Here is a 10,198-nt window from a genome sequence, read left to right as displayed (position 1 = left end):
CGCCCCCCCCAGCCCTACCTGGAGATGCTGCCAGGGATTGAGAACTGGGACCTTCTGCATGCAAAGCCAATGTTCTGCCACTGGGCTATGGCCCTTCCCTCAAGCTTTTGCTCAAATGCTGGAAGGTACATCAAACTCAGGCAAAACAGCAGCCCTTAAAGCAGGCTGGTTTGAAGCTTCACAAGGAATTGCATCTTAAAGAGATGAGAAGGCAAGGCTATCAGGAACATAGGAAGAGTGACACATGATGACTTGGTACTACAATGGTTCTTCCAACACAGTGCAGCCACCAACATAACCTTCAGTTCAGACTGCATGGGCTGTATGCATACAACTGTCCAGATGCCTAGTGCAGATTGCCTGAGTCTACATCAGCAACATGTCTGATGTGTAAACAACCTAGTATGGAGTAAAAATGCAGCCTCGGCTCTAGCTAGTTAAAAAATCAGCATCCTCTTTCCTTTTTTCAAATTTCCATTTATAGCTTTATAATGAACTCTGAGGTTTGAACAATGTGCTTTAACTGCAACTTGAATCTTGATTAATAACGTATTTCCTTGTCATGAAGAAATTCTCAGTGTTGATAAATTGGCTCAAATAATTTGTTTCCTTAACAGGGCTGATGCTGATGAGTTCACAATACTTTTCCTTATTTTATTTATTTATTTATTTATTTATTTATTTATTTATTCATTCATTCATTCATTCATTCATTCATTCATTCATTTTTAAAGAACACTTACAGGGAAGCAGCTTTATAAGTTGCACACCAGTAAATATAACCATCTAAGTCTGGCACATCATCAAGAGCCTATATTTTTAACTTTTTTTGGTAACATCAACAAAGAGCAAGACTGCAGCAGCCGGATGTTTAGTAACTCTGCTGTACTACCTAATAGTGTTGATGCAGATTTTATGCCACTTAGCTTTGCAGGTGTCAAGAGCATACCACTAATTGGACACTGGACAATGATTGGGAATGGTCTGGTTTTTATACGATGAACAGTCACTGACAGATTTTATGTTTAGGTCATTGAAATGCACTAACATCAGCAACAAAGGACAACAAAATTGAAGGGTCTCCTTGGATTTCTCCAAACAACCTACTTATTGAGCTCTCACGCTGATCTGCTTACACAAAACGTATATGGAGGTTAGCCTATGCCACATCTTTCTTGAACATTTGTTCCAATTCGTTTGTGGGGATGGTCTAACCTGGTGCCTGGACAATGAGAATTCATCCTGATTTGCTTGTGTGGTGGTTATACATCTTCCTGTTAATAATTTGTTCATTCCATACTTCTCAGTGCATTTCTCCTACACTTTTTTCCATTTTGGAAAATAGTGAATTTGTTGCACCACAGCAGCAGAGCACATTAATTTATTTCAACTGCCAAACCTATCTTTCCTGTATGTGCCTGAATCCCTCCAGAAAAATACTGACAGTCCGGAGGTGACCCATTGGTCTTTGTAGAATCTTATCAGGAGTAGATAAGAGGCTGGATCAAACTGACTATTGTACTATAAAGCATGCTGTTGCTTTTTCTTGTGGTCTGGTACATGAAGGATATCCAGTGTCATACTTCCATGAGGCCTGCACTGTGGATTCTTTTTCCTGTTTAAATTATTTACTCAGGTGTGAGTATGTGTAAGAGAGCAGCGGGCATAGGGTGCACTAATTCCTCCCTTTGTATTAAACATAACCTAGAACCGTGACTTTGAATGATAAAAATTGCTTATTTCAATTGTCAATACTGGGCAATATCATCTCAGCAAATTTAATTTACATTTGCAGAGTATAAAATCTGTGATCGGAAAACAGAACCAAATGTCCCTTAATTATGTTAGACACTATATTAATGAGTTCACTTTCCTAAAAGCATCATTACTTTCTGGCAGCAAGGGGGCCAGAAAGTAAAGTGCATCTTATACTAAAGAAAACAACCTAGATACTTTGTCAGTCTCCAAAGTAACAGCAGATAAATGTTGAGAAGAGAAATCAGATTTGTGAACAGACCCAGAAATAAAGAGGCAAGACACAAGTGATGGGTTGAATTAGAGCCACAGTTTATTTATAGCAAATGAGAAGAGTAGGAACCTAACAATTTCTACCTTGGGTGAGCCAAACCCTGCCCATTCCAAGAGGCAAAAAGCCTGGGCCCTACCTTATGGCGAGTAGGGAGGCCTACCTGCCCCAACCAATCCTGGACCCCACAACTTTGGGCAGGTGCAGCAGCTGAGCCTCAGGAACATTTCACATCCAGGCTATGGGCACGACAACCCTGAACAGTTGACCTCTGGAAACACCGTTCGCTTTCAAAAGTGCCTAAGGACACTCACCTGTTACCTGATCTCCACCTTAATCTTTCTTGCACCTTCGTGCCAACAATGTGACATATTTAACCATGCAACCAAATCAATCCATTTTACAGCACTGACTTCTAAACACCAATATTTCCCAAATTCAGTACAGAGCAGGTGAATAAAAGTACTTCGGAGCAAGTAAAAAAATTCCTATTCAACCCCGACATGGCTGGTGATCCTATAGGGAAACAGAGGGCTGGCAGGAAGGGTGCAAAAATAAAGCCAAGGTACATAAAGTCTGTGACCATACCAATGTGTGCTCACTGCATCCTGGGTCCACCGCAGCAAGGTTCCCAAATGCAGCATGGCTGGTGTGAGCAGACATAAAGGATTAGGTTAGAATCATCACATTATAACTCATGCAAATGACCACATTATCATTAGTACAAAGCACCTTGTTCTTGCCACTTTACTCCCACGATGTAAATGAAATGTATTTCTATATATATCTCTTATTATACACACCAAAACGCAAATGGTTTGGAGCCATTGCTTGCTCTCCCCTCTCTTTTTTCACGATTTTACATTCTACAATGTAATGACTAATTGGCTGAGTTTCCCAAGCTATTTTATGTTTCTCTTGCTCTGGTTACAAGTCGTTCTAAACCAGCGTCTCCACAGGGACCTATAGACGGCCAACAATTCCAAACGCTATATAGCATTCCCCTTTGCTTCTAATGCGTAAAACATTTACGAGTAATTTTGCAAATGCATTAAGGAGGACCACCTCCCCAGGAGCCCTCCCCGTCTTCTGTCGGGCACTAACCCCTCACCTTTCACACACTGCCGGCGACCCAGTCCTTCCTGCCTGCTCCTCTCCCTGCCGCCCCCCCCCCCCCCGCGCGCTCCTTCACCAGTTAGCAGCACAACTTTCTGTTTGTGCCAGTGGGGCGGCCTGGCGAGACCACAATTGCTCTACTCCACAGATTGACGAGCCCTCAGATGCCGATTTACTGTACATGGCAGCCACTCTGGAGCCGAGGCACATCTGGAGTGGAGTAAGCTTACCGAGAAACAGGGGCCAGCTTTAACTGGAGCCAGTGGAACTGAGAGCAGCCGATGAAAGGCAGCTTTCCCGCCTTCCCCTTCCCCTCAGTCCCTGGGTAGATTTCCTAATGTAAACAGAGTCGATGGGGGGAAGAACACAGTAACTCTTTGCAGAATGTTTGTTGTTTAATGTGCTTTATCTACTTGAGGTCAAAATAGTGCCTTAGAAAAACAGAAGCTTTGCTTTTCATCTAAATAGCTAAAAGCCTGCGTATTACTATAGTGGTTTCTTTCTTTCTTTCTTTCTTTCTTTCTTTCTTTCTTTCTTTCTTTCTTTCTTTCCTTCCTTCCAAGAGGCTGGAGTGGGAAAAAGTGGCACTTTTGTGTTTATTTATTCCTTTTTTATTATCATTTAGGGGCATAATTATCCCAAACCAAATAAAACCAAACGGTTTGTCTCTGCTAAAGTTCTCAGTGCCTCTTTTTAATGTATAGGAAGATGCTTTAACCCACAAGAAGGGTACATATCTGTTTATTGTATGTACCATTTAAACAGTAAAAATCTAAAAGAACAAAAAGATCTGCCCAACTCATCTGTTCTGATTTTTAAAAAATAAATCCCTCCAACCCTCCATTTATATTATTTGAAAACAGAATAAAAAGATTATAGATGGAAGCTTTGTTTTACTGAACGGCAAATAACGTGCATCCTGGTGCCAACTGGAACTCGGGGGATTCTTAATTTCTTTTCTACATCCAGAGGATATGGTTGTTTTAATCTGTGTGGACTGATTTCCTAACTGAATCTTTGCGTTATTTATTTGCTAACAATATATGAGGTTTTTAATAGCAGAATGAGAAGTTTGCATGGAATGAGAAACTGACATCTTATTTCATAGTTAATTAAAGGGGAAGGCATATAAATGAAACAGAGGAGCTGTGGGTAGAAGAGAGAAATTATGACAGGGGTTTCATATTACACTTCATAATCACTAAAATGAAATGGGTCGAATTTTTAAAACACTCAGCAGGCCTTTCAATTTTAATCCTACCATATTAAAGATAATGATACAACATAAGTTTAGTCGGAACATGATTAGGCTGGTGTTGAGAGCTGGAGGATATGGCATTTCGACTGCAGTATGGAGCCCCACACAACAAATCTTGCGACCCACACAGGCATTCAGGAATCTTGTTTTTCCAATGTACCTGTTTCCTTTGCTCGCCTTTCAAATCCCATCTAAGGTTTCTCAAATGCAAAAGGATGCATTAAAAGTGTTATTTGGACCACAACTTGCTAAAGGTTTCTGAGCATTGTTGCCTGACTCTGGTGAAATGTCATTTTAAATCAGCAATCCTGTCTATACCCACTTACCAAGAAGTAGGCCTCAGTGAATTCACTGGGGCTTTTTCTGATTAGACGTGAACAGGATTCTGCTGTTAGTTTGCACACTGCTTTTTATGTACTCAGCATCACTTAATAGGTAAACTTAAAAAAAGGAAGGGTTTGCATAAAAAGAACTCTATAGAATTTTTGTCTTTAAAAATAATGAATATAAACAAAATAATTGAACCCCCTTTGAAAAAGGAATGCTTAAATAAAAGAAAACACTTCTAATTAATTTTTAATTAAATGATTTAATTTAATTGTATTAAATTAACAGTGATTCATTTATGTTGAACAGTGTCTCAGTATTGTGACAGGAGCCTCCTTAAGCAAGCTCCCATTTCCTATTGGATGTCTGGAAGAAGGAGATCAGCAACTCGGTTGTCTGGCTTCATGGAGAACAAGAGAGTTCCTGCTGCCCCATTCCTTCTAGGAACCTCTTCCCTAGTGGGTAGATGAGAACTTATCATAGAGGCCCTTGAACTATTGCAGGGGGTCTAAGAGACAAGGCTCATTGTGAGGGGCATTCAGAGGCCTCCAATCAGCAACTGCCTCAGGATTCTTGGAATGAGTGTTGCTATTCCACCTCTTCCAGCTCTCAAACTGGGAGGTGGACATTTATCACAGAGCTGCCCTACAGATAACTGCTTGTGACTTGGTGGGAGGACCATCTCGCAGTAAGTGGAGCAGTAGTTGGACTCTTGCACTTAGAAGAGCTGGTGGGGCTAACAGGGATGTGAGAAAAACATTGTTTTGTCCTCATCAAAAAAAGCACACTTATTCCAGAGGGTCCTGCAATGCTCCGTGGAGGACACTGATGTGTAAAATGCTGAGTGTGGGTGTCTGAAGAGGAACCTCTACATGCAACCAGGACCCTGTTTGTTCAGGCATCTTGATGGTGAGGAGCAGCGAAGTCTCCTCTTCAGAGGTCCATGATCACCACAAGGATGTCAGGGGGTGGGGCTAAAGTGGTCATATGATGGCAAGGGCAGGGCCAGCAGCATAGCCTTGCTCCTTGGTCTACACATGAGTGCCTCCTACATGAAAAAGATGTGAATAAGACTTGTGTTTATGAATTAATATGATGGGTGTGTGGCCTTTCAGCCCACATGGTTTAAGCACCTCTGTCTCTGAGGTACCTTCTCTTTTCAACAGCTGAAGACTTGTTCAGTCTGTGAGCACTTGTTCTAGCTCTTCTAGTCTCTGCATTTGTATTGTTTGTTGAATCTTGCTCAATACTCCACAGTGCAACCATTGTATTGGATAGTCTTATGAACCTGAAAAGGCTGCATACAGATCTGTGCTTGTATGCCCACTGAATAAACAGTACACAGCAGCACAGACAGCTTTGACAGTACCAAACACCATTTTGTGTGTTGAGTGTGTGTGCGCGCCTGCTGGATTTAAACTACCCCAAATGGGATTGGCTCTGTCAAAGCAGACAATGCCAAAAAAAGTAAAAGAATGCTTTGGTAAAATATTCACCCCTGCCAGATATCTACCTTCTACTGCATACAGAGCCAAAAAGAAAGAAGAAAAGCTGAGCAGCAAGAAGATGAATGAGAAAAATGCTACAGATAAAAGCACAGATAATTAGGAAATATGTTAGATTATTTAGAGCTAATCTGTGTATGTACCATTCAAACCGGCTGTTCATATGACAAGATGCTTTGAATGGATCATAGGATGAGATAATTACCTTAAAGGACAAAAGTGATATACTGTATTTGCTTAAAAAATGGATTAGATAAGCATCTAAGCCGAATGATTTATCAGAACACATTTCTCTCTGGGAGTATCTTTAAAATTGTCACCAGTACTTTCCAGCCAATATGCTTTTCTAAGCAGAATGGTACCTCTGAAGCAACAACAACAACAACAAAAAGTAATTATTTGACTCCTAATTTACATGTGGGATTACTTGAAGATTTACACAACTGAAACAACATAGTATGGATTGATTTACAGATGTAATTTTCCTTTCCTTTCTTTTTCTTGATAGGTTTTCTACTTTAGCCCACACAATCTTGGGGGTCTGAATATAGAGTAAGAATGCATTTTCCTCATAAATTGCAGACTATTTATTTCTTTGCAGTTAGATTAATAACATATATCCAAACTTAAACAGTAGGTTTATGCAAAACCATGCTTTAGCCACAAATACTTGCCTTACCTGATTTTCCCCTCTCCAAATGGATTATACTTGCAGAAAATCTGGAAAAAAGCCATTTGCAGCCCCCTTTCCTTGAATAGGTATGCAACTCGAAATTGATATAATGCATGTAACATAAAATACCAAACAGGAAAACTGTAAGACAAGAATAGTAGAGAGACAGGCAATAGTGATTATTCCATAAAGACTTATATTAATAGAAGAGCAGGACTTCTGAAAAGGTTGTGTCAGCCGTTCAAGAACAGATATATAATTCCTCTTCCAGACACATGATATGGAAGTACTATGACATCGCAGACACCATGGAGCCATTGATTTGGAAACATATGAAACTACTATCAGAATTTGGTTTAAGACCTCCAGTCAGTTAAATGTTTAAACATGGGTTTCAGAGTGTACAAAAACGGGAAGCATTTGCATAAATTTTGTGGCTTACAGCCATGCAAATTGACTTTGCTGAAGGTAAGTCTCCAATACTGAAATGAGTCAATTTATTTTGGATTGAAAAACCTTATTTAGTTGCATGGTACAGGTGTTTATAAACTTTATAAACATAGTTATTCTTTGGAAGAGATTCTGTACCATAAAGGTACACGTTCCTTTTTAACCAGGCCTTTGGTTGATTTGATTGATATCCTATGCCCTTTTAAAATGTGTTTTTTGTGGGGAGGGGGTGTCATTGGGTTGTTGCTTTTATTTTGATTATGTATTTTGTGGTTTTACGTTTTGATTTTATTCTGTGAACCGCCCTGAGTCCTGCAGGTATAGGGCAGTATATAAATTCAACCAACCAACCAACTAACCAACAAATAAATAAATAAATAAAGCACACCAAAATTGTGATGAAATGGTTGTGTGAAAGTGTGCAGATGTATTATAACTGCTTTGCATACAAATTCAGGTGCTTGAGAAGATTAAGAAAATGTGAAGATGGGCATATTTGTAGGACAAATACATCCTATAAAAACTTGAAAGAAATAATTTCATGTTCACTAGCCCAATTATGACCACCTGAGATTTTTGATGCAGCTATCAGGAATGGTGCTTACCTCTGAGTAGGCATTCATAGGATTGAGCTGTAAGTCTCCATAACTATCATTGTTGGGGGTTTTTTTGTTTTTGTTTTTGCCTGTTTAGCAGCAGAATAATTGAATTACAACTTGTCAACTGTAAACAGTATTTCGAAACAAAACAAAACAGACAGGGTAATATTTCTCCAACCAAAATATGTACTTATTGCATAAATTTTCAGACTATAATTCCGTTCCAAATATAAATATCCTAAAATAAACCACGGTACATTTTAGAATAAGCACGAACTAAAACAAAGAAATTGAGAGAACCACTAGAAGAAGAACAAAAACATAGGGAAAGGAAACCACAAAAATGGGGGGGGGAGAGAGAATTGGAATTGCAAGCATTAAGTAATATGCTGAGTAAGCAAAGAATGCTGTAAAGTACAACTAGGTGAGGAGAACGGAAGAAAAATACCACAAGTTTACTGTCGAATCAGAAAGTAATAAATCCCTTTAGCTGAGGCAGATTCTGTTTCCTTATTCCAGTGGATTCAGATGTGGAATTGTAAAGTGTGGTGTTATGATGCAACAGGAGTTTGATTTCTGGAAATACTGTAACTAGAGGTGGTGAGGTTGGAACGCTTATCGCTATATAAGGAAAGATCATCTGGATGAAAACCCCAGACACATTTGACCAGCGGCTGAAATGTGGATATTTTCTATGTTGTTGCGGTCAAAACCCATACATTTCAAATCCTCAGCTTAACATGGCTCTCTTTTTTTACCATTTAGAGTTAAGATATCAGCCTCTTCCTACCACATTACTACAAAGAAAACTTAGCAGTGGCTGCCACTGAACTCTATAAATACTTGTAATATCTCCCCATTGATCTTGATTGCAGAAATAGCTTTAATGGAAGAAATGGAACTCTATTAATACAGAGAATGATTTTAAATGAGAGTTTCTTTGATTTCAAGATGCCTCAGCCTTCTGCAGGTCTGCACCAAGATACCTATCAACACAAGCTCTGCTATTCTGAGGAACACATATTGTAGAGGGATATGAATAATAGGTTAAACAGGCCACAACTTTATTGAAGGAACATGAAAGGCATGTATCAATTAAGATGAGGAGATGATTCTTGCCCCTTCTGAAGAGTTGCCTAGGAGGACTAGCATGGATGGATAGCCAACTCACTGTCTCCCTTGCGTCACTGAGCAGACCTCTGAGCTTCACTGATGAGCTGTAACCAGAGGCATAGCATGGGGGGCTTTCTATATTGTTGAGACTATATTGTGTGGGACCCCCTACAGAAGATGCATACAAGGGGGCATGAAGATTGTCACTCATAATAGTTTATTTGCACCTGGAAAACTTGAGTCCCTGATATGGCACATTTGCTTATTGTGGCCTTGCACTGAAGCACATGAAGCCAGAAAGAATCAGGCAGGACACTAACAAATAGACCCCCCAAGGGAATTGAAAAGGTCTAGACTTCAGTTTGTAGTGAAGCTCCTTGTCCCATGCATATATGGCTGATTTCTTCATTTTCTAGGTATGCCTTTGCTTCTTTTTAAAAGTAAAGTTTGGATTTCAGCAGAAGCAATGCTTTACTCCTATCATTTTGTGAATGTTGAAATACCATAACTGTGGGAAATCAATTCAAGAATGCACAACACAACCAAAGGCAAATAATTACCGTATTTTTTGCTCTATAAGACTCACTTTTCCCCTCCTAAAAAGTACGGGGAAATGAGTTTGCGTCTTATGGAGCGAATGCAGGCTGCGCAGCTATCCCAGAAGCCAGAACAGCAAGAGGGATTGCTGCTTTCACTGTGCAGCGATCCCTCTTGCTGTTCTGGCTTCTGAGATTCAGAATATTTTTTCCCTTGTTTTCCTCCTCCAAAAACTAGGTGCGTCTTGTGGTCTGGTGCATCTTATAGAGCGAAAAATATGGTACAAAGAAGCATGTTTCTCTTTTTTGAGTGAAAGACTTTGCAGTACAGAACGTCGACACAGAACAAGTTTTGCTTTCTAGTGGGTATTCAAAAACCACGATAACAGTGAGAACCAAGCAACATGTAGCTCCAATCTGGTAGTCTGTGGTTGGAAAAAAAAATCACAGGTTATTGCACTGCATGATGCCTGTGGAACACAGAGAGTAATAATAATAGAATCAGAGAATTAGAGAATTGGTAGGGAACAAAAATGTCATCTAATTCAGCCCCCTGCAATGCAGGAATCATGTATAGTAACATTTTTGAAATGGC

At 39.7% G+C, this 10,198-nt stretch overlaps 1 long non-coding RNA gene across 1 annotated transcript; it reads left to right on the top strand.

Annotated features, from left to right (window-relative positions):
- Nucleotides 1-3,243: 3,243 nt before the first annotated feature.
- On the top strand, nucleotides 3,244-8,988 carry LOC310848734. The gene is made up of 4 exons (XR_014566563.1): nucleotides 3,244-3,362; nucleotides 5,037-5,415; nucleotides 6,741-6,784; nucleotides 8,906-8,988. It is a non-coding gene; the product is annotated as an uncharacterized lncRNA (long non-coding RNA).
- Nucleotides 8,989-10,198: the final 1,210 nt, after the last annotated feature.

The sequence above is a fragment of the Podarcis gaigeae genome, assembly GCF_964106915.1.
Source record: "Podarcis gaigeae genome assembly, chromosome: 7".
NCBI lineage: Eukaryota > Metazoa > Chordata > Lepidosauria > Squamata > Lacertidae > Podarcis > Podarcis gaigeae.
This window is presented reverse-complemented; position numbering and strand designations above follow the sequence as displayed.